Raw genomic sequence first — 23,697 nt, 5'->3', positions numbered from 1 at the left:
TGAAAAGGAAAAATGCACTCACTTTGCATATCTGCTGTGTGAAGTGAGGCACTTCAACCTTAACGACAATGAGTTTGGTGGCCTTGCAGCACTCTGTAAAGCCAGCCGATGTCAGGAAAACCAGCTGGCCATCATGGCACCTGGGAGAGGAACACACGCTCACATCCCAGGCTGGAGCCTGCTTCCGGCCTCCTCCTGTTAATATCCGGGCTGTGCGTTCCAGGCCTTTCTCTCTGAACACAGGGACAAAGGTTCACTGGGTAGAGGATACGGGGCATCTCAAGCTCCCAAGTTTAGTCTGGGGCGAGAGGTAGGGCTTACCATGTCACAAATGTCTTTTAATGTTCTCAGATTTTAAAGACTGGGAAACCTGAGTTCCAATACCTTAATCTTAGGGTACAAAGCAAAATTCCAAGAATAAATAGAATATAAACACTTTCAAAGATACAAGAGCGATGACCTCCACCTATTAACTACTGTATGCCAGGCCCAGTGCAGGCAGTTCATATATACATCCTCTTACTGCATCCCTCCCCACATTATAAGGTAGGAAGCTTTTCTCCCGTCTTAAAGAAGTTAACAAGTGCCCCCAAGGTCATCCTGCAGGTAAATGGCATGCCCTGCATTTCAATCCAATCCTGCAGGTGTCCATGGTTCATGCCACCTTTGCCCTCTCTCTGAACTTGCTGCAAGCAGATGCTTATTTTGCATCAATTATGCACAAGGCACCAAGTTCAGTATCCCCATCACCATTCTTTACACTCCTCTAGAACTGCTTTAAAAGCAAGTAACCAATGACCTTATGACCTTATTCCTGCTGGTGTCTTTTTAAAACTATCCAGTGCTGCTTATAATTTCTTCCTTTGATTCTGCAATATGAAAATCCTTTCCACACTGTTTTCTACTAGGTAAACATGACATTCTCCTCCTCCTCCTTCTTCTTCTCCTCCTCCTTCTTTTTCTCTTTCTCCTCCTCCTCCTCCTTCTTTTCTTGTGAATTTGTTTTTGTGGGATGCAGTGGATGGGTCAGCGGGTGGTTCTATGCCACCAGGTACTGTACATTCTCCTCTTCCTGGGATAACTTTTGGAGCCTTTTCTGTTTCTTGGAGCTGCTGCTCTTGCTACAGTAGCCTCTTCAGGCCCACTGCTGAGTGGCTCCTCTTTCAAAGAGCATTTCCACTTTTTCGTGGGGACACTCCTGTTTCCTGCCTCTTCAGGGTCACTGACTGGTTCCTCTTTGGGGAATGATTTCTTCCTCTGGGAAGACTTCCGCTGCCAGCTGTCTCCTCAGGGTCCCTACCCACCAGCGCCTCCTCTTTCTTGGGTTTGGGTCAAGAGACAGGCGGGTCTCCCAGCCCATTCTCCCGAGGAGCCTCCTCGAGCTTTTGCTTTTTCTTCTTTCTGGGTTTTCACTTGCCTGGCGTGTTGCTGCTGTTAGGGAGATACTACCTTCCTGAAATCGGAGTATAATATCCAGCTATTAAATGCTATTGCATTTACCCAACACTGGTTTCTGAAACTAGATTCTTATTCCTCAAAACTATCACTAGTGATCAACAGTCAGGGTGTGCAAGAGGCAGCTGATCGATGTTTCTATCTCTCTATCCCTCTCCCTTCCTCTCTCTTTAAAATCAATTTTTTTAAAAAAGACTTTAAGATTATACTGATTTAATTTTTGGCGCTTTGCCTCTATGTCCCAGTTAAAGTAAAATATATTCTCATTAATGTAGATGGAGACGGAGGTTGTATATTGATGGCTGAATTTTGGCACAATGGCTGTAAGTGTTGTGTAAAAATCTTGTGCTGTTTAATGTGTCACTATTTAAATTAATTAAATACAACTCAAAGTTCAGTTCTTCAGCCACACCCATCGCATTTTATGGGCTTGAAAGCCACACGTGACCAGCACAGCTTTAGGGCTCTCCATTCCTGAAAGCCTCTTTCAACCAATTCCTTAAGCCACTTTGGTTCCGCATTCACGAGGAGTGTTGGGTGGGTTGACAAATCCCTCCAGTGTGAGTCAGACCACACGGCTTCCTTAGCCACCACGCGGGCCCAGGTCCTCACTTCCGGCTCCCACTGCTGTCCAGGGTGCTCTCTCACAGCCCGGCACTGCCAGAGGCACCTCCGCCGTTCCCTCCAGGGATCAGCCTGCCCTGGTGAACTCCACAGGATCCCAACTCTACCTCTAGCGTGAGCTCCCACAGCTCCACCCGCATCCCAGATAACCAACCTGCCGTGCAAGCCCGCACAGCCCCACCGTGTCTTTCCTCGCGTGTCCCCTTCACGAGCACACTCCTGTCCTGGCTGCCCCATGAACCCCTCCCTGCCTTCGTGGCTGATTCCAGTGTCACGCTGCCCAGGAAAACAGCCTGGTCCCCACAGGCCCAGGACTTGCAGCCCCGCTTCCAACTCAGAGCCCTCCTCCTGGCGAAGTCTTTGCGAACTGCTTGCAGGAGGTTTTGGGTGCATATCTGAGCTTTGAAAACCTTCAGGTACCCACCCCCTTCCCGCCCGCCAGTCCTCCTGAAATCACCCCCAGAGGGTGGTTTCCAGGGAGCTTACAGAGGAGTCCCAGGCTCCTTAGAAACTGCCTTAAAAAAAAATCTAGAGTTTAAAAAAGCCATACTCACTATTCAAAGAGCACGGCCTTCTTTCCCAACTGCTACTGGCTCTGGTAGAAGATGAAAATGAAATTCTGAAATTACAAAAACCGAAAGCAACAAAGCGTTAGGAAATAGGAACTAAGTGTTAACAGCCAGCAAATTGCTGGCTTTGCGGAGGCTCAGAGCTCTCCTCGTGGCACAGGCCAAGTACCAATGCCCGGTGGCTTTATAGTCGCCTCAGTCCAAGTCACCACCCCCTCCTCCCCCCTTAAGCAACCTGCACAAAGGGCAGGGCGGGTCAGGTCCTGGGAGGGCAAGAAGGAGGTCAAAGAAGAGCTGTGGTGAGAAGGGAAGCATGGGAGTGAGAGGAGGAGCTGGCTGTCTGTTGGAGAGTCTACTTAACTGAGACCCTCCAATAAAAAGGAAAACTCTCCTTCTCCATCTGGGGATAGGGTTTACCTAAAAGCTGTGCTCGGAAAGAAATGAGAGGGAGGTGGCAACAACGTGCACGTGGGAATACTATTTCTACTAGAGTAACTAGCGCCGACACGGCTAGACAGAGCAGGGAAGCCGGGAAGGGCACCGCAGTAGGAGAACGGAGGGAAGGCAAGGGAGGGCCAGTGCACAAACCCCGGATTATTTCAGAACGTGCAGGCAGTTAGACAGACATGCGCAGGGCAAGGACAAGGGCCAGGCACAGACAGTCACCAGGGTGGGAAGCCCCAAGTGCCTAGCAAGCACCTGGCAATTGACAATTTGTAGGTGGGACCTGGTCCCCAGGGCGACCTGTCCTCCCCTAGTGTACGGACGTGGTGTAGAACCCCTGACCTTTCCTCCCTGTGCATGACATCTAGGCCTCAGTTGTGCTTTAGCTCCAGGCCCAGAGAAGCAGCAAAACCAGACAAGTGACACCATGGCTGACCTCAGGACCAGCTGCATTGAAGAATGACCCCCTGCCCTGGCTCTGACCCATCAGTGGAGACCACGACACCCGGAAAGCTGATGAATATTCTATTGGATTCTAACCTGGGTCCTCCCCTAAGATCTCCACCATTAAAAGCTTTTAGGATGGAGGACCCATGCCCGAACCTATCCTCACCCCCCTTACCATTACCTCCCTCACTCCCAAGCTCCAAGGGCCCTTCTTTTGCCTCTGTAACTTACGGACCCATTTCTTCTACCACTCGCTTCTTTCGCCTCTGAAACTGTCTAAATAAACGTTCTCTTATAGTTTGAGTCTTGGCTCTGAATTCTTCCTTAGCCAGAACTCAAGTAGGCTGGCCTACCACCTAGGGCTATTCCTCCTTCCACCAACAAGAGGATCAAAGAATTAAACATAAAAAAAAGAAAAAAGAAAGAAACACACCCTATAAAAGTTCTGGGAGAAGACATGAGAACTCTTTTAAAATATCTTCATGGGCAAAGTCTTTCTAAGTAAAATATACAACCAGAGGTCATAACAAAAAGATGAATAAGTTGACATCATAAACATTTTTTTTAATTAATTGTTTTACACACACAGAGAGAAACAATTTCTTCCTCTACTTATGCATTCATTGGTTGATTCTTTTTATTTTTATTGATTTTTATAGAGAGAGGAAGGGAGAGGGAAAGAGAAACATCAATGTGAGAGCAAAACCTTGATAGGCTGCCTCCTGCATGCCCCCTATCAGGGATCCAGCCCCAAAACTAGACATATCAGGAAGATCCTCTAGCCCAGCAGTCGCCAACCTTTTGGACCTCACGGACCACCAGTGAGTCTAGCCAACTGAGCTATCCAGCCAGGGCATAACAATGTTATTCATTCATTCATTCATTCATTCATCCTTACCCCAGGATCTGTTTATTGACTTCAGAGAGTGAGAGGAAGTTGAGAGAGAGAAACATAGATGTGAAAGAGAAACATCAATTGGTTACCTCCTATACGCACCCCAACTGGGGATCGAACTAAAACCTGGGTATGTACCCTGACCTGGGATGGAACCCGCAATCTTTTGGTGTATGGGACGATGCTCCAACCAACTGAGCTGCCCTGCCAGGGCATAACAGTGTTCTTAAATGTCCACATGCAAAGAAGTTAACTTTTGTTGATACATATCAGAGGCAACAGAGTAATTTCCTTAATGTACAAAGGGCTCCTACAGATCAATATAAATATCAATAAAATCCAACAGAAAAATGGGCAAATGATCTGAATAATTTACCAGGAAGTAATACAAATGACTCTTAAAAATATAAAAAGATGCTCAATCACATTTAAAATAAGAGACATGTGCCCAGCTGGTGTGGCTCAGTGGTTGAGCGTTGACCCATGAACCGAGAGGTCCCTGGTTCAATTCCCAGTCAGGGCACATGCTCAGGTTGCGGGCTTGATCCCCAGTTGGGGATGTGTGGGAGGTAGCTGATCGATGTTTCTCATCAATGTTTCTATCTCTCTCTCTTCCTCTCCCTTCCTTTATCTAAAAAAGAAAAAAAATCAATAAAAACATATTTTAAGAGACATGCAAATTAAACTTATAAGGTAATGGTAATGTTTATTTAGCACACTGGCAAAAAACAAAAAGTTTAATAATAGACTATATTGCTGAGGCTGTGGGGAAATAGAGGCTCTCATACAATGTACCAATTTACATTTCTATCAACAACTCTATAGATGGTAATTTGGCAAAATCTGCAGCAATATTATATGCCCATACATTTGAGCTAACAATCTCATTTCTAAGAATTTATGTTTATAACTAACTGAACATGTCTGAAAACATGTTTTTGCAGTATTATTTGTTATGGCAAAAGATTGGAAATAATTCAAATGTCCACTTATAGGAAACCTATTAAGTAAATGATGGTATAACTTTGTAAAGAAGTATAATGAATAGCCATTAAATACAAGTAAAATTAAATGTAAGCCATTAAAATAATGAGGCAGTTCTATTTGTCTCTATCAGTAATAACCTCCAGAGTACATTGTTAACTAAAAAAAGCAAGGAACAGAAGAGAGTGGGTGGAATAACACCTCTTGCATTGAGCAAGAGAGAAAAAGAAGTACATACATTACGCTTATGTATGTGTGAAACGTTTCTGGATAGATACACGAGAAACTGGTAATCATGGCTGGCACTGGAAAGGGAAATGAGAGGCACAGGGCAGAGATAAGAGGGACTTTTCACTGACCCTTTGTTCCCTTTGAATCACTACCACGTGCATGTGTAAGGCTTTCCCTATTTAATTAAAAAATAAACTCCTGCCCTAACCAGTTTGGCTCAGTGGAGAGAGCGTCGGCCTGCGGACTGAAGGGTCCCAGGTTTGATTCAGGTCAAGGGCATGTACCTTGGTTGCGGGCACATCCCCAGTAGGGGATGTGCAGGAGGCAGCTGATCGATGTTTCTCATTGATGTTTCTAACTCTCTATCCCTCTCCTTTCCTCTCTGTAAAAAAATCAATAAAATATATATAAAAAAAATAAACTCCTAAAATAAAATGGTCTATCCTACATTGTCCAATACCGTAGCCACTAAGCCACATATGGGCATTTAAATTTAAATTGATTACAATTAAATAAAATTTAAAATTCAGTTTTCTGATGCCATTGTAATAACCTGGTTATTGTTTAACAGGATATGAGTAAAGGGGAAAGCTAGATAATAGAGGCATGCCAGTTATACAGCTTCGCCAAAAAGCTGAATTTAACATGTCCAAGGCTGTTCCCTGCTGATCGATGGGGGAAGCGACGGGCAGGAGGCAGATACACATGCCCATTGAGGGCTGAGTGATGTGGGCAGGTGCTCTCCCATCAATCACACCTGAAGTCAAGTCAGTGGCCACAATGGGCATGGTTACTGCAAGCTCAGGAAACCTAAATGTTTAAACTTGCAAACAACGCAAGTTCAGTTCCCTCTCTCTCTCTCTCTCACGCACGCGCGCGCGCACATACACACACACATACACACACACACACACACACACATGTGCGAGTGCTTGGGACTCCTGCTGCAGGGGAAAGCGCTCCCCTGTGCCCGCATGGCGCACACATGAACTAGCAGACTTTCATTAGCTTGGACGCTGACGCACGCCCGGCTGCACCATGGAGCGGAAACTGCACACTGGCCCTGCTTCTGGCTCCGCTGAGACCCCAGCTGCACCTCTTCCAGGACTGGCTTGAGGGGCAGGGGGCTTTGGAACCCAAGAAAACTGACTCCACGCAAATAAAACCTGCTTCCACAGCCCACCCTCCCGTGCAGATCTTAGAAAATTCATTTTCTGAAGATATCGCAAGAATTACACTCCCACGAGTGGCCGGGTTTAATTCTCCAGCCTCACTTCAGCTGCACATGCTCAATAGACACATGTAGCTAGTGGCTCCCACAGTGGACAGGGACAACGTAGAACAAGCATGTCAAACTCAAAGGCTAACACGGGCCAAATAAACAAGGTTTAAGTTTATGTGGGCTGCAAAAAAACAAAAGCTTCAGTTTTCATAGAAATGTAAGTTTATTTCTATAGAGACATGTCGAATACAAAAGACTGAAATAAATGAGTAATCGTTAACATAAAATAGAACATTTTAATAAAAATTAAAAATTTTTTAACTTACCAGACACTGAATAACTGCACAAATTAATAAGTATAACGCAAATAAACTTACTTCTCTTGTTCTCCGAAAGCAAAATACTGGTATTCCCTTTTGCGCACACCAAACAAGTCAGTGCGAGACTAATGACGTGGCTATCAGCTGCTAAAATATTCGCTGCTAGTATTAGTAGAGAGAATTAGTGCACCTGCACGTAAGGCGCATGAATGCAACACGATTACAGTAATCAGTCATTAACAAATGTTGCAGTTTGTTATTGATAACTAGAGGCCCGGCGCACAACATTCGTGCACAGGAGTGGGGGGTGCCTCAGCCAAGCCTGCACTCTCTTGCAGCCCGGGACCCCTTAGGCGAGCAGGCCTAAGCTGGCAGGCAGACATCCCTCGAGGGTTCCTTAAGCACTGCCACCACCGCCGCTGTGCTCGCCAGCTGTGAGCCTAGCTTCTGGCTGAGCGGCTCTCCCCCTGTGGGAGTGCACTGACCACCAGGGGGCAGCGCCTGCGTTGAGCGTCTTCCCCCTGGTGGTCAGTGCGTGTCATAGCAACCAGTCATTCCCCTGTTCGGTCCGATTTGCATATTAGCCTTTCATTATATAGGATTATGTATAACAGGATATTGTAAAAATTAAGTTACAAAATTTTTATTAAAACATTTCTTACATACCGTTATATTGGCTGGGCCACAAAAATATTCGTTGTGGGCCACATGTGGCCCGCTGGCCATGAGTTTGACATGCTTGATGTAGAACATTTTCATTATCACAAAAAGCTCTACTGGCTAGCTACCAAGGCCCATTAGAGAGAGCAACCAAACCTGTTTCTCATGTTAAGAGAAGAAATGCAAATTGAATGCTGAAAATCCCTCTCCCTCTACACAAGCTAGATAGATGGCCTGGCTGCCTACTCAGATAACAAAGACTGGGAGCTCCTGCCCTGTGTAACTGTCCAAAGGTGAGGTCAGCGTGGCAGGTCAGAGTCCAGCACTCTAACACAGAAAACATTTCCACGCAGGAACCTCACATGGTCCATAAACCAGAAATTCCTATCTCCTCTGTGGTTCTGGGAGAGGTGCTAATAAGAGGATTCGCTCTGGCATGCTTTGTACCAAAGCCCTAGCAACTGGTCCCCCATGGGGGTTCTTGCTGAAGAGCCAGCCAAGCCAAGCTCACAGCCCCTTCCCCTGCTTCTGCCGCCTGGGGCGGTCGTGTGGGCAAGGAAACAGCCTACCAGGCAGGTCCTGTGGACAAACAATCAGAGAACTAGAAAACCCTGCCACTCAATCCTCTGCAAGTCAACGTGAGAAACGTTCAAACCTGCAGAGAACGTGTGTGAGCTTATGTGAGCCAAACTGACAATTGCCAGCAAACAAAATCTCAACGGATTGATAAAATGCTCCTGGTAATGGCAGTGAAATAGGAATTTTTAGGGGTGAAAAAGGTAGGGTTAGGGAATTTTTAAAATTAAGGGGGTCCATGGAAAAAACACAGGGCTACAGAGTTGCAAAAGGTTACATTTCCATAAGACAGGGAGCAGGGAGCCACAGGCGTTACATATCCATAAGAGGGAAGTTGGGAGAGGCAGCCGTTACATTTCCATAAGACAAGGAACTAGGGGTAGCTAAAGGTCTATATTTATGAAATAAAGGAGGAGGAAGAGAGTCCAGAGGGAATGGGAGAATAATGAGGGAGGAAGGCCTCACATGTCCCACGTGAGGTTTGACCTTTGAGCTCAGGAGTTGCTATAGTGACCAAATCAGGAGGGAATGGTGACCAGTCAGAGGGGCTATCAAGGCACAAAGATCTGCAGCCTTTATAAACCTGGGAAAAAGGGACTCGGTGGGACCCTTTCCCCCTCCCCACGTGGGAGTCTGTACTTGTTCTTCAATAAATTTCCACCTTTGCTCTACCATCTTCCGTCCGTGGTTTCATTCTTCAACTCCCGTGGACAAAGAATCCGGGGAAGCCATCCTGCCCAGGGGAACACAGCGTGTTCCGGTCCAAAAATCCGGTATCTGCAGTTTTACCACGTATTTTACACATCAGAATCAAACAGGAAGGCATTCCGTGCCTTACTATTACATGAAATCCCTTGGTGACAGATGAGGGAGGCGGGAGAAAGCAAAGCAGGAAAACATCTGGGATTGGATAAAAAGTAAAACTAATAGACATACTTTTTTTACATAGGTGAGTATGCAATAGTTAACCATTGACATGATAACAACAATGAGGCGATTTGTGGTTTCTGCTCTGGTGCTGGTTGTGCTTGGAGGGGTCCAGAAAAACGGAAATTACTTTGTTATTCCAAAGGTGTGTTATCTTAGATGCAAAAAGACAGCAGACAGGCTCAGTGAAGATGAAGGCTGACCTTTGTTAGGGAAAAATACCACCCTAGGACATGACTACTCACCAGGAACTGCTTATAGTTAGAAAGTTTTAATTTCAGACCATCCTATGTGGTTACTTTCGGTCTCTGAGTTTGTAAGGCCACCATGCAGGCCTCACCTGAGCTTGTCTGGTTTAGTATGTGCCTGCACGCCCCCCTTCTCTCTCTCTCTCTCTCTCTCTCTCTCTCTCTCTCTCTCTCTCTCACACACACACACACACACACACACACACACACATGCACGCGGCAGGCAGATCAATCAGGGGCTCAGCTGGAAGGCAGGTGGCTCACCACCCTGTGATGGATCTTCTAAAACACCATCCTGGCCAAGAAGGGAGTCAATGAAACTTGCAACCCCTGCCCTGTCCTAGCCTAGCACGTTCAAAACATCAGCCTCTGGGTTCAAGATGTGGGCCGTGGTGATGGTCTGAAACAACCACCTGCTTAGAATCACACTTAAAAGAAGAAAGCCCTATAGAAACACACGCGTGTTCCTGCTGGAGGAACGATGAGCCAAAAGCCACTTGACCCGTTACCTCCAAGTGAAACAGGTAGAATAAAATGTTCCCCGAAATTGCTCCACCGAGTTAGCCCTGACGGAACTGGTACTACAGGCTGTGAAAGCGCTGAGAGAAGGGATAGATGCAGAGAGAGTTAATGTTTCACTTTCCCTACAGGGAAAGGACTGGTGCATTGATAATCAATACAAGGGCAAAGAACAAAAGCTGCTCCCCCCTTTTAAAGCCTTGGTTACTGTCGCTAAGTGACAAGGAAGGGAAGGGGATTTGAGGGCAGGAATTGAGCAGACATGGGGGGGGGGGAGTTTGTCTTTGAAAGTTTGTTTGTTTTTTTAGTCTGGGCAGATATCCTAGGGAGGTGTCTTTATCAGTATTTCCACAAGCCTATAAAACATTCTTAGAGTGAAAGTTACAAAGAGTTTGAAAGAGGACTGTTTGAAGGGGGGGGGGGGGGGGGGGCGGGGAGGAAGGGGACCCCTGAGTTGTAAAAAAAACAGCAGGGAGGAGGTATATGTAAGAATGTAGCCTTGAAAGTAACTTATCTTGAAGTTTGAACAGAGGGGCTGTTTGAATCAGAGAAGCTAACAATCTTGGGGTTTAATTACCAGGTGCTTCTCATAAATTGTGGAAGGCCACAGCCAAAAAAAAAAAAAAAAAAAAAAAAGGCCTTTTTTTTCTGTCCTTACAAGAACCATGGCAGTTTTCAATAGCTAGCTATGAAACAATGGTCCAGGAACTAACCTGACTTCTTGTAAGTTTATTTTTCAGATCTAAAGGCAAGCCACAAACCCCAGAGACAAACCCATGACCTGATTGGGAAAGTCCCTTCCTGCATCATGTAATAAGTCTTGCACAGTCCCACAATGCCTTGCTTTACTGACGTGTACCCAGACTTTGGTGGGACCCCAGTGTTCCTAAAAAGGAAAAAGCCAGCCAACCTACACCCTGATTGGTTAACCCCACCAACTTCTGTGTTTCCAAGGAATAAAAACCCTGCAATGGGTAAACAGAACCGGGGACCCTGTCTCAGTGTTCTTGTCTTCTGCAGAGCCTCGATAAATCTGCCTTTGCTTTTATCAATGTCCCTGGTCCGAATGCTAACACAAGGACCCCAAAGTCTTCAGGCTCTCGGGGAGCCCAGAACAATCTTTTAGTGTATAAATTAGTGCAAATAAATGCATGTGCTTCATCGCCTAAGGTCACCTCTCAAAGGCAAAGTACTAGAAGGAGCATCACATAAGTGACAATTTCCCACGTGAATGAAAGAAATTAAAATAGCCTTCTACATGAGTGTACAACAGCAGAGGGCCGAAAATAGAACCCTGGCACCCAAAAACATCTCCCTGTGCCCGAATCTGCACTCCTAAGTAAAAGGAAAAGCAAGAATCAAAGAGGGTTTTGTCATTTCTAAAGGAGGGGAAGTTGGCCTGCAGTAGCTTCTAACTGCAGGAACAAAGCCGGTGTTAGACATAGAAAAGCCCTGTTATAAACCACCAGCAGCTTTCTAACAGGACAAGATTTCTTCAGGATCCTTTGTGAGCTGTCCCCCACCTTTTCTTTGGGGGGGAGAATCTTCTTTCTGGAGGAGATCTCTTTAACCCAAGAAAATTAGCATCAGAAAAAGCTACAGGCAAAATTTCATAGTTAAAACATAGTTTTGTTTAGAACTTTATCCAAATAAATAAAACATAAACATGTCTATTTTTAAAAGTAATAGTAAATGTTGAACAAAATTTTGGTTATAACTGCAATCCTGTGCTAATTTTGAGGACAAAGAATAAATCTCAGGTAGGTTGTCCATAGTAAGGTACATCCTTCCTATTTGGTTATCACAGTGCTATCAGAAAGAGGACATTTTTGCAAAAATACCTCATTGATTTTTTCAAAGGCTCTTCAATTCTTTGGTTTTCAAGTCTCTTTCCCCTTCTCTTCATCCATTAACAGACCTTCATCTACTATTGCCTTTGAGGCAGGATAGTAAGGAGGTAGGCAAATTCCTTGGCAAGTAGAATGAGGAAACTGAGACAGATAGCTGTGATTATCGTTGTAATTAGCAAGTTCTCAATAATAGGAAAGGAGCAAAGGGGAAAGGTCAAACATTATAAGCATGGTCATTTGGGCACCTTCACCAGGAAGCTACCATTTCACACTCCCAGGGAACACTGGCCCATTCCCTACAGATCACTGTGGGGGAAGGAGGCCAACAAAAGGAAGACAGACACATGACATAGGAAAGATACTTGTCTGTCATCACACCTGGGGACAGAAACCAATGGCCAGAATGGGCATGGCCAATGCAAGGGGGCCAAAACTTGGGAATGCATAATCCCCTAAACAAAGGAGCTCTCTCTCTTGTTGCTCCTCACTCTTGGCTCGTGGAGCTCTCGTTTTGCTCCTGCCTGTGTTTCCTCCATAAAACCATGTGGCCCTGCAGAGAAAAGAATTTCCTGAGGCCCCCATGGGAGGATGGGATTTTGTGGAAAACTTTATTGATGGTGTCAAGTTCAGGGAGTTCCCCTCCAGGGTCCCATCTCTGTCTTGCCATGGAAAAAGTCCAGTCTTGTCTTCAGCGGGGCCAGAATGAAGGCCACTGCCCAGAATTTCTGTTCCACGTACCATGGACTGACGGACTGCAGTGGGGAAACAGAAGCTAAGCCGGCCTGATGCTGGGCTGGACCCGGCTCCAACGTGGAAAGGAAACCCTGGACACCAGCCCTGATTTTAGCTCTACTGAAGCCCCAGCTACACTTCTATGACTGGACTAAGGGGAGTGGGACATTGGAAACCCAGGGGTGTCATTCCACAAAAACAAAACTTTCTACCTTACCTCATCCTCCAGTGGGGGCCTCCGGAAATGCTTGTGCCAGCGACACCTCAAGAACCCCACTGCCATGAACAACTGGGGGAGACAAGCCCCTCTCCCATCCTGTAACCGCTGAACAAAATGACTGAGCGATTCACAGCCAGATACAGAAGAGATAACACCTAGGCCTCAGTTGTCTTTCAGCTCCAGGCCCAGAAAAGCAGCAAAACCAGGTCGGCAAGGCCAGGACCAGCTGCAATGCTAATCACCTCCTGCCCTAGCACGGACCAATCAGTTGAGACCACAACCCTGAAAGGCACGCCCTGATGAATATTCTGCTGACACCCTCCCCTGAGACCTCCCCTGATTTCTGCCAGCATGAGAGAGCGATAAGAGCCTCAAGACAAAGGCCCAGCACCTGCTCTCCCTCCCAGGAGCACACCACACCCCGCACCTTTTCCTTCCTCTTCCTCTTCCCCCACAGGGATGCACCTTCTAAACTCTAAGAGACCCCCCCACAAGGCTGGCAACAGGGAGCAAAGGGCAGCAGCAGCTGGTCCCGGGCTAAACCCTGACCCTGTCCCAACCCCTGACCCTGTCCCCAAGACCCCCTTTTCTCTGACTTTGTGAGCCAAAGCAAACCAACCTAGGCTCATTTCCCCACCGAATCACCCTGCTGTTGCTTCTTCTCTCCTAAGCCCTTCCTTGTTTCACAGCTTTATTAAACGGCCTCTAAAAATCCCCTGGACGTGTGTTATAAGATCTTTCCTGCATGAAGTCAAGGACCCCCGCCCCCCCCTCACTATCGGCCAGCCCTAGACAGACCTGCTAAGGGCCAGGTCCCCTTTCCGGTAACACCTTGACATGTCATTCAAACAGTTCTCCAACATCCTTGCTTTAATTTCATGAAATCCCTCTTCTCTCACAAGAGTTACAATTTCACTTTCTACTGTTTGTCTTGTATTTGCAAAATGGTCTATGATTTGGGAGAGTCAGAGGACCAAGATGTGAGTGCTTCTAGACCAGGGGTCCTCAAACTTTTTAAACAGGGGGCCAGTTCACAGTCCCTCAGACCGTTGGAGGGCCGGACTATAGTTTAAAAAAAAACTATGAACAAATTCCTATGCACACTGCACATATCTTATTTTGAAGTAAAAAAACAAAACGGCAAAAACACCCGCAAGTGGCCCGCGGGCCGTAGTTTGAGGACGCCTGTCTAGAGCCAGGCTGGACGTAAGCGTTGAAAACAGAGAGAGGGATGTTTTGGTAGAAGTTGAGGTGCTGCGGAGAAAAGAATTTCCTGAGGCCCCCATGGGAGGATGGGATTTTGTGGAAAACCTTATTGATGGTGTAAAATTAAGGGAGTTCCCCTCCAGGGTCCCATCTCTGTCATGCCATGGAAAAAGTCCAATCTTGTCTTCAGCAGGGCCAACATTAAAGCCACTGCCCAGAATTTCTGTTCCATATTAAAATCCAGTCCAGCATCTGGCTAGCTTAGTTTGTGTTCCCAGCTGCATTCCATTGCGTGTGGGGCCTGCATGGCCATGGGCACATGGCAGGCTGGCACATGGGGCAAGTGCGGGTCACTGAGAAAGCAAGAAAAGGGAACAAGAGTAGGCAAGAGAGGGAACTCTGTTGGGGATTATAACCACGAGCTTAACCAACCAAGCCTTCAAGATTCCGTGCCCTTGCATGGCTTCATCCTCCTAGCCACTGACCCATTTCCCAGGTTAGACTGACAGGCAAGCACCTTCCCCATGTCACCCCGACTTCACTGTGCATGTGCCCACCTCTCCCTCTGATCTCTTTCCCCAGCGATCTGCAGGGAATGGACCAGTGGTTCCCTGGGGAGCAGGAAGCTGCAGATTCCTGGTGGAGCTGCCCAGATGGCCATGCTTGTAATGTCTGGCCTCGCTTTGCTTTCTTCCTGTTATTAATATTAACTGGCTAATTATGATGATAGCAGGATGATGGAGTGGGACCTAAGTTTGTAAGTGGCAAGTCCCATCAAAACATATTTTCCTGTTATGATAACTTTTATTCCCCCTCTACAATCTGGAAACTGTTGGGGCATCAGATCCAAGACACAGGTAATCTGATCCTCTGGCGACTGTACCTGAACAGGGTATTTTTCTCCATTTCCCCCCACTCTCTCTACCTAGAAGATACCCTCGACCAACCCCCATCTTCTCCTTTTCAAACCTTTCTGGCAGAGCTGGGAGTTACCGCTCCAGTTAACCTTCCCTCCTCTAGTCATGAGTAACCACTCTCCATGCCCTAGAGTATTTTGTAGGAACACTCTCTTGGCATTTGTAATTTGTGCCTCTTATCGTAGTCCTTGTGAGAACACTGTATTCCACCAGGCTGCAAGCTCCTCAAGGCAAGTCTTACTACCTCTCTGCCGCTGCCACAGCACTTGAGCACACCCTGTGCCTGGTGTGTGGAAAATACCAAATAAGCTGGAATGTCCTGCGCCAACGGGGCTGCCTGGCCAGCACCACTGCAGGCCATCCCTTCACTCTGTTCCTTTTGGCCGCCAACAAAATGAACATTCCTCATCAGAGCCGTATAATTTTAGAGCCTTCAGTCCAGATGGGAAGCTGGGACCCAGAATAAATTGAGCAAGCTGTCCAATGTCACACAGCTCTTCTCTGCCTCTGCCCCCACCCCACCTGGGGCTCCCAGTGACCCTCGGCATGATGTGGAAGGCCACACAGGATCTGGTGCCTGCCCATCTCTCAAGTGTCACCCTCTTCTATCACACCCCACCCCACTCCACCCCGTTTCCTGAACGATCTACAATCCCTGACATGTCCAAGGCTCCGGCACCCAGGCTCCTCTCTCCCTCTCTTGCCTTTTCTCCCTCTTGCCTGGTGAGCTCCCGCTCATCCGACAAGTCTTGGCTACTACAGTGAGGAAAGTGTGAAAGTCGGAGCTGCCATCCCACAGGAACTGCCTTGCTTGTCTCATTTCTCAAAACTCTGGAATGTTAAAACTGGGCAAAAGAACCTTTGGGCCGGGCCTAAAGCAGCGCTGTATTCCAAACAAGCATTTGTATGACTGCAGCACTCAAAAGTAGCAACGTTCTTCAGAATCAGCCTCACTATGTTAGCTTATCTGCAGCTATAGAAATTCCTTCCATTCATGTACTTGTTCCCCTGTTTCTCATCCATACCCCTTGCCTTCATCTCCCAGCTAGAACACTATTTGGGTTTCTGCCTGAACCATTACTTCCTGAATAGCTGGAACTCAAATAAAGGCTTGTTGCCTCTCATTTTGGCCTTTTATTTTTAGGTTAACAACAGCATTACCCCTGCCTGTAAATGCTTTTCCTGTTACTGGTATTTGTGTACTTGGGTTCTCCAAGACAGAAATCAAGAGGAAACCCTGCCGAAACCAGTTTGGCTCAGTGGATAGAGCGTCGGTCTGCAGACTGGAAGGTCCCAGGTTCGATTCCGGTCAAGGGCATGTACATTGGTTGCGGGCACATCCCCCGGTGGGGGGTGTGCAGGAGGCAGCTGGTCGATGTCTCTCTCTCATCGATGTTTCTAGCTCTCTATCCCTCTCCCTTCCTCTCTGTAAAAAATCAATAAAATATATTTTTTTTTAAAAAAAGAGGAAACCCCATGGAAATATCCAGACAGATTTCATTAAGAGCTTATGCTCGAGCGCAAGGGAGGCAGCACAGAGGAAAGGAGGGTCCTCTGAACCGACTCCTGGGCTGATTCTGACAAAGCAGCGCTGGAGAAGCAAGCTGTTAGAAGGGAGTAAAATTATGCATTTTTTTTTTTTTAGCAGGCTCTAGAGGGGTGGTAACATTCTTGTGGTTGGCTTATCTGTGCTTTGATCAGGCCAGGGGTGGTGGGGTGGCACCAGCTCTGTGGTTTTTTTTATCCAGTGTCCCAGGTCCTTATGCTATCTGTCTTGCAGTTCTGTGATGAGCAGTTAGACAGACAGGAGCAGGGCAAGGACGATGGGCCAGGTACAGAAGGTCACCAGGGCGGAGAGCCCTGGGTGCCTAGCAAAGGAGAACTGTAGGGTGGGACCTCATCTCCAGGACCTTTCCTCGCCTAGCACACTGGTCATATGGTTTGGACCCCCTGACCTTTCCTCTCAAGTTGAATTTCAGCTCCAGGCCCAGAAAAGCAACAAAACCAGCCACAGCAGACTCACGACCAACTGCATTGGATAATGACAACCCCTTCCCCCCCCAACCTCCAAGAGTGCAGACCAATCAATCAGTGGAGACCTAGACCCTGAAAGGACACACTTGGAAAGCTACTGAATATTCTATTAAGCTCTTCCTCTGGGACTTCCCCTAAAATTTCCACCCTTAAAACCCTCAGGGACCCAGCATGCTCACCCTCCTAGGAGCAAGCCTTTCTTTTCTCCTTCCTCCCTCTAGCCTCCCCAGGCTCATTACCATTACCATTACTTCCTCACTCCCAAGCTCCACGGGCCCTACCTTTACCTCTACAGCCTGTTTCCTAAGCCCATTTCTTCTACAAATTACTTCTTCCACCTCTGTGACTTTATACACAAATGTTCTCTTATCATTTGAGTCTTGGCTCTGAATTCTTTCCTAGCCAGAACTCAAGTACTGAGGTTGCTGAACCCAGGTCTGTCTAACCCCACTAGTCTAACACCTGGTGCCGTTCCTGCCACCTATAGCAGTTCCATGACCTGGGTTCAAATCTCTGCTCTGCCACTGACCAGCTGTGTGACTCTGGCAAGTCACTCAAACTTCTTAAGAGCCTCAGCGTGGGGACAAAATGAGGTGGTGCATGGAGGCTGCTCAAAGCAGCGACCGGCAGAGACCAGGTGCTCATCCTGCCTTCCTACCAGAGAGGGTTAGGCAGCCCTGCCCCACGCCTGTCACCCTGCAATGCCACTGTGCCTGCGTCTGTTCAGATGCTCGAGTCTGTGGGCAGGTCTGTGTTGCTCTCTTGGTGTTCTCAATGTTTAGCCCGAAGCTCAGTTTCCAAACTTCATCACATAGAAAGCTTAAATCCTCTCATGGGTACAAATAACGTGTGGCCGAAAAAGGGCCCACATACTAAACCTGACAAGCTCAGATTAGGCCTACATGGTGGCCTTACAAACTCAGAGACCTTATCTTTCTCAACCAAGGACACTTGAAAGCGAATGGTTAATACCTCTTTTCCCTGATCAGAGAATACAGTACGAAGAGCGAGTTTCATCTCACCCACTGAACAAAGAAGTCAGTGGTCTTGGGACTTTCCAAGGTAAAATCACCAGATGTTCTCATGAATTCTGGGAAAGCTACAACAAAGTAAAAGGGGAACCTTGAAATCTAGTCTGTTGCCCAAGATATCCAGCAGAGGAACCTTGAAACCTATAGACAGAGAAGTATAAAATCCTAAACCTCCACCAGGCAAGGCATTCAGACTAGCTGGGTGCCCATTTGTGCTACATGCCACATGTATTTTTAATAAATTTGCCTGCCTGTTTCCTTAATAAATTTGCTTGCTTTCCTACAATGCTATTATGTGTCACTCCCCTGAAAACCCTCTCACCAGACTGACAAGAGTTGAGGAGGGGACAGCCGCCCCAACTCAGGAGGCTGTCTGGTAACTATTAGGTCTGATCATATAATTGAATCCATATCCCCTCCCCTGGGAACTGACCTTTAGACCACTTCACAACCCTTTCAATGGCATTCCCTTTCTCTTAGACTGCATTCCACTGGCTAAGACCATTATGCTTCCCCTTTAGACTTGTCCAGAGAATTCTCCACCCAGAAAAAGCCCTTCTAGAGTCCTTTGAAATCTCTGACTCCCTGTCCCTGGGTGCTGGCACCATTTTGGGGCTCAGCCCATCTGGTATCCAGATGACCTAATCTATATATATAAAAGCCTAAGCAACTGTCCAACCATTCGACCAGTAGCTATGACACACACTGACCACCAGGGGGCAGACGCTCAGTGCATAGGCATGGAAACATGGAACAGACTGATGAATCTCAGAGGGAGGAGGGAGAGAAGAGTGCAGGAAGAGATTAACCAAAGATCTTATATGCATACTAGAGGCCTGGTGGGGTCCCTCAGCCTGGCCTGCGGGGATTGGGCCGAAACTGGCAGTCCGACATCCCCTGAGGCGTCCTGGATTGCCAAGAGGGTGCCTCTAGTGAATTTATAATCCCTTACCACTTTGGCCTCATGCGTTCCTCCTTTGGCGATCCTAACAGTAACATCTTGACTTCCGGGACTATGCCCTGATTACTTACATTACTATGTAAGTAACATCTTGACTTCCGGGACTATGCCCTGATTACTTACATTACTTACATATTGTCTGAGTCAATAATAGCAGGTAAATCCAGGTTTCTTCCTTCTACCAAAGGATGGAGACCTGCCCCATCCAAACAGAACTGCACAATTTGGAAAATTCATTTGCATAAAAGTGGGAACTTGGGCAGGAACTTTCTCTCTAAAAGTTGGCCTCCCCTTTATCTCTGTGGAACACAATTTAGGTTGCTACCTGAATCTGTGTCTCCCAAACCGCAGCTCTTTTTGCTCAAATAAACGCGTTTTATTCTTCATTAGAGTCTAAAATTAATTTTTGTTTACAACTAGCTATCACTTCCGATAATTATTTAACCAGAAGAAGAGGGGCCCAACCTGCGGCAGTGTAAGGACCTCTGCCCACACCTTCCGAAGGCCGCCTCGTTCCCCTAAATTAGCCGTTTCCTGGTGCTGCCCCAAGTGCATCAGACCACAGACAGCGACATGACTTCTGGGACCGGAAAGCCTGGAATATAATCAAGAGGGTTCCCGAGGACCTGGTTGGTTTAGGAAAATATCTTCATCTTCTTTGCAGAGGCAACAGCATTCAAGGTCAGAGAGAACTCTGGTTTGCAAAGGTTATGTCTAGATTAGGGTTTCTCAACCATGGCACAAGTGACATTTTGGGCCAGATACTTATTCGTTGTGGGATATTTAATAGCATCTAGGAACTCTACACACTGGATGCCATTCCCAAGTTGTGACAAACAAAAATGTCTCCAGATGCTGCCACATGGTCCTGGGAGCAAAGTTGCACTTGGTTGAAAGCCCTTTCAGAGGGAGTGAGCCCATTCAATTCCAACCTGGACTTGGAAATAAATTGATGAGGAACATTTTTAGCCACTCACTATATCTACCTTGAAACACTGTCTTCTAATCCTCAGGGCCTTTTTTTTTTTTTTTTTTTAATTCACAGTTTTGAAGGCAGTTGTTTTCCAGTCTTGGCTCCACATTAGAATCGCCCAGGGAGCTTTTTAAAAATAGGAATTCCTGGGCCCCACCGGGAGCTTCAGATTAGCTGGCCGGGGCAAAGTACAGGCAGGAGCACTCTTTTAAAAGTTCCCTAGGCAGTTGGAACAGGCAGCAGGGATGGAGAAATACTGCCCCCAGGCATTTCATGTGATTCCACCCTCTGCCCCATCCTTTGAATCTGGCAGTGTTAACGCAGCTGAGCCAGACAGCCAGGAGGAGGCTATGGGGATTTATTAACATCTCCACTCTTGACAATGAAACGTCCTCTCCACACTCCATTTCTTGGCCTGCCTGCAGATGACTTGCCGGAAAGAACGGAATTTAATAATCAAACAGCTTCCCCATGGCCTCTTGATCTAAACAGTCCAGTCCCACAGAACTTTCTGTGAAAATAGAAGTGTTCTCTATCTTCTCTGCCTAATAAAGCTGGCCCTGTGGCGATCAGAGCACTCGACATGTGGCTAGTGTAACTGATAAACAGAATTTTTAGTTTTATTTAATTTGAATTAGTTTTAATGTAAATAGCCACATCGTAGCTAGTGGCCACTATATTGGACAGTACAAAATAAGTGTTTATGTCCCTATAGGGTTACAGAAATAAAGAAAAGTCCAATAGCCTGTTAAATTCCACAGAACTGTGAAATTCACAACACTTATGTCTTAAAATACCTAAACTCAACAGTCATTAAATTCTCAAATGGGATTCTAACTTATTCTAATAATCAATTTAGGAGAAATTCTAAAATAACTTTTTAATCAACCTGCAGAATTAGTTTTCCAACATATTCCAAATACTTTGACAAGGAAGTTGATTCTACACTAAGTTGCTTACTAGCCTACCAGGATAAAACATTCATGCTTGCTTTCCTTCCCTCCAGATCCACAGATAACCTTTGATTCGGACTTCTTGCCCCCTGATGTAGGCCTGAAGCGGCAACACACACTGTTGTTTCCTCATATCATTAAGCTTCATAATTACTTACAACTGCACAAACTGCATTCATGCATTCACTCTAGGTGTGCGGATCCTCACAGAACTCAAAGCTCATCAATTTTGAAAGCTAAAAAATAGAAAGGCAATTCTAGCTCTTATTGCAAAGGCAACGGGTGGGTTAGAGCTGAAGAAAGCCTCATAGGCCTTTCTGAGCACACACACACAAAAATGCTGACCTCGTCTTGGCCCAAACTCCCTTGGCCCACCTCTAAGCAGAGTCAGCACGAGCATTTTAGTATTGATTTACCATTTTCAGGTAATTGAAGGTGGTAGTCCCTCTTCACAATAGCTGGTGTTCATCGAGTGATGACCACAGGCAGGGCCCTGTGCTTTATTTTGTCTCAATCTTAACCACTGCCTTCTGAAGCAGGCACTGTTGCCAAAAGCTGATGCTAGGTACCCGGCCCGTGGCCACACCACTAGCAAGTGGCAGAGGTGGGATTTGGACCCAAGTCTCCGATTTTCTGGTGGGAACCCTTTGGGTTATGAACAACGACAAACATGTAATTCTAAGGTTAGGTGCCACGCTGAGCCACTCTCCCTGTGATCCAGCCGCAGCGTTTGGCATTGCAGGGTTCAGAAATCCTGAGCCTACCTTTACTTCAGAAACTACCCCGTCCCCCATAGACCACTTTCTGTCCCGAGGCTTCACCGGCAGGTGAAGAGGGGCTGTGGGGAGCACTTCTGATCTGCCAGCACAACTGCGCCCCCGAGGGCAAGGCAGACACATGCAGCAGAACTTTCCAAATGCCATCGTGGTGGTGGAAGGTAGTGAGAGCCCATAGCTGGGAGAAAGGAACCGATTTCAGGTGGGACCAGGGGAGAAATCAGGGGAGTGTTCGTGGAGGGGACAGACGAGCTAGACCCTCAGGGGGAGGTAAGATTTAGACGCCAGAGATCCCAGGGAGAGCATTCCCAGAGGAGGGAACAGACTGAGCAAAGGCAGCAGAGGAAGAATGTGTGTTCTCTTGCCTGGGTTATAGCAAAGGAAGCAGGGAGGGTGGGGGGCAGGGTCTCCAGGGGCCTAGGCTGATGGGCTGGGGCAGCACAGGGAACCCAGAACGTAGCCATTAACCACCCCAGGACCTATTCTGCATCCCACCCCTGGTGCTTTCTAGCTGTGTGGCCTCCAGCTGGTCCCTGTCTTCTTTGGGCACCAAGAACCCTTAGCTGATCTGAGAACCTAATTTTAGAAAAATAAACTGGTGCAAGGAACACAGGTTATTAATGTCTCTTCTTTCTAACTTCCCATATTATAAAAATATTGTTCCTAAGAATTTATTATTCGCAACTGGGTAAAAATAGGTCTAGTGATCCAGAATGGGGTCGTTGAGGTCAGATTCACTATGTCCTGGGAAGAGACCATCTTGGGGAGTCTCACATTCCTCCTCTGAGAAATGGGCATAGAATTGGTACCTACCTCTTGGGCCAGCTGGGAGGAGTAAGGCAGGTTATCATTTAAAGGTGTTTAGAACATGGCCTGGCACGCAGTACTTGCTTCTTGCCCGTTATTACTAAGAAGAAGTTATTTTTAAGCTCTTAGCCAGGTGGAGTCAGCCATGAGGGATTTCTGAGCAGATGAGAGGCAAGGCCAATGCTGGCCTCAGGCTCCGGTTGGGACCTCTTCATAACCATCCAGCCCCTGGGGCATAAGAAGCGCTCAACATACCTATCCCTAGATGCACAACCTCTAGACCCTCTGGCACCCTTTCCCTCCCTTTCTACCTCCCTCAGTCAACTTGGCATCCCCCAAGGTCTGCGGGTTCAAGGATGTAAATGTTGCACGTGCTCGACCTGCGGCCGGCGCGGCGTTACACAATCCTCATTTACTGGTACAAGACCCGCAGGAAGTCTGCGTAGGCGAGGGATGCCGGGGTTGCAGGGTGGGCGCCAGCTGTCAGGGTGTTAGAACAAGCCTCCCGACCCGAGGGTTTCGAGGAGGAGGGGGCGCAAGGGCGAGGGGACCCGGGCAGGTTGAGGAAAGAGGAGCTGAAAGGCTGCTGGGGGTAGGTACTGGCTGGGAGAGGTCTGGAGGGGTGCAGATGTCCGGGGCTGGACGGGAGGTGACTTCAGCTGGAAGGGCGAGCTGCAGCCCTTCCCTAGGAAGTGGGAGGAACGGGGTGCAAGAGCCTACAAACCAGCCAGGCACTGGGAGGGGCGCAAAGGGCTGGTGCCGGCGCGACTGGTGGGGAAGAGGAGCAGAAAAAGGGTGCAGGTCCCCGACCCGTCCTCACCTCGTCCCCGGGCTTTGGGGAGGGAGGCAGGCATCCTGGTCCCAGGAAGTGGGGGAACCGGGATTCGGGAATGTCAAACCTATCCGGGTACCGGAAGGGAGCGCGTGGAGGCTGATGCCAGAGTGGGGGGAATGGAGAGGAAAGGGGGGTGCAGGTCCTAGACCCGTCTTCACCCCGGGGGTGAAGGCCGGGGCGGAGGCCGAGCAGCCCGAACTCGGGAAGCGCGGGAGGCCACCGGGTCATCGGGGAGCCGGCGGACACCCCCTCCCAGGCGCGCAGCCCCGCCGCCCGCGCTC

At 47.6% G+C, this 23,697-nt stretch overlaps 1 protein-coding gene across 2 annotated transcripts in view; it reads right to left on the bottom strand.

The window, feature by feature from the left end:
* The window catches only part of ABHD6 (abhydrolase domain containing 6, acylglycerol lipase), a 53,401-nt gene that overhangs the window by 29,574 nt on the left and 130 nt on the right, over positions 1 to 23,697 (bottom strand). For both annotated transcript variants that reach the window (XM_079794562.1, XM_079794563.1), the window contains exon 2: positions 2,634 to 2,698. The gene's annotated coding sequence lies outside the window, so the exon portion shown is untranslated. The remainder of the gene's footprint in view (positions 1 to 2,633; positions 2,699 to 23,697) is intronic.

This window comes from Cnephaeus nilssonii (assembly GCF_951640355.1).
Source record: "Cnephaeus nilssonii genome assembly, chromosome: 17".
Taxonomy (NCBI): Eukaryota; Metazoa; Chordata; class Mammalia; order Chiroptera; family Vespertilionidae; genus Cnephaeus; species Cnephaeus nilssonii.
The sequence above is the reverse complement of the archived record's forward strand: the minus strand, read 5'-3'. Positions and strand labels throughout refer to the sequence as shown.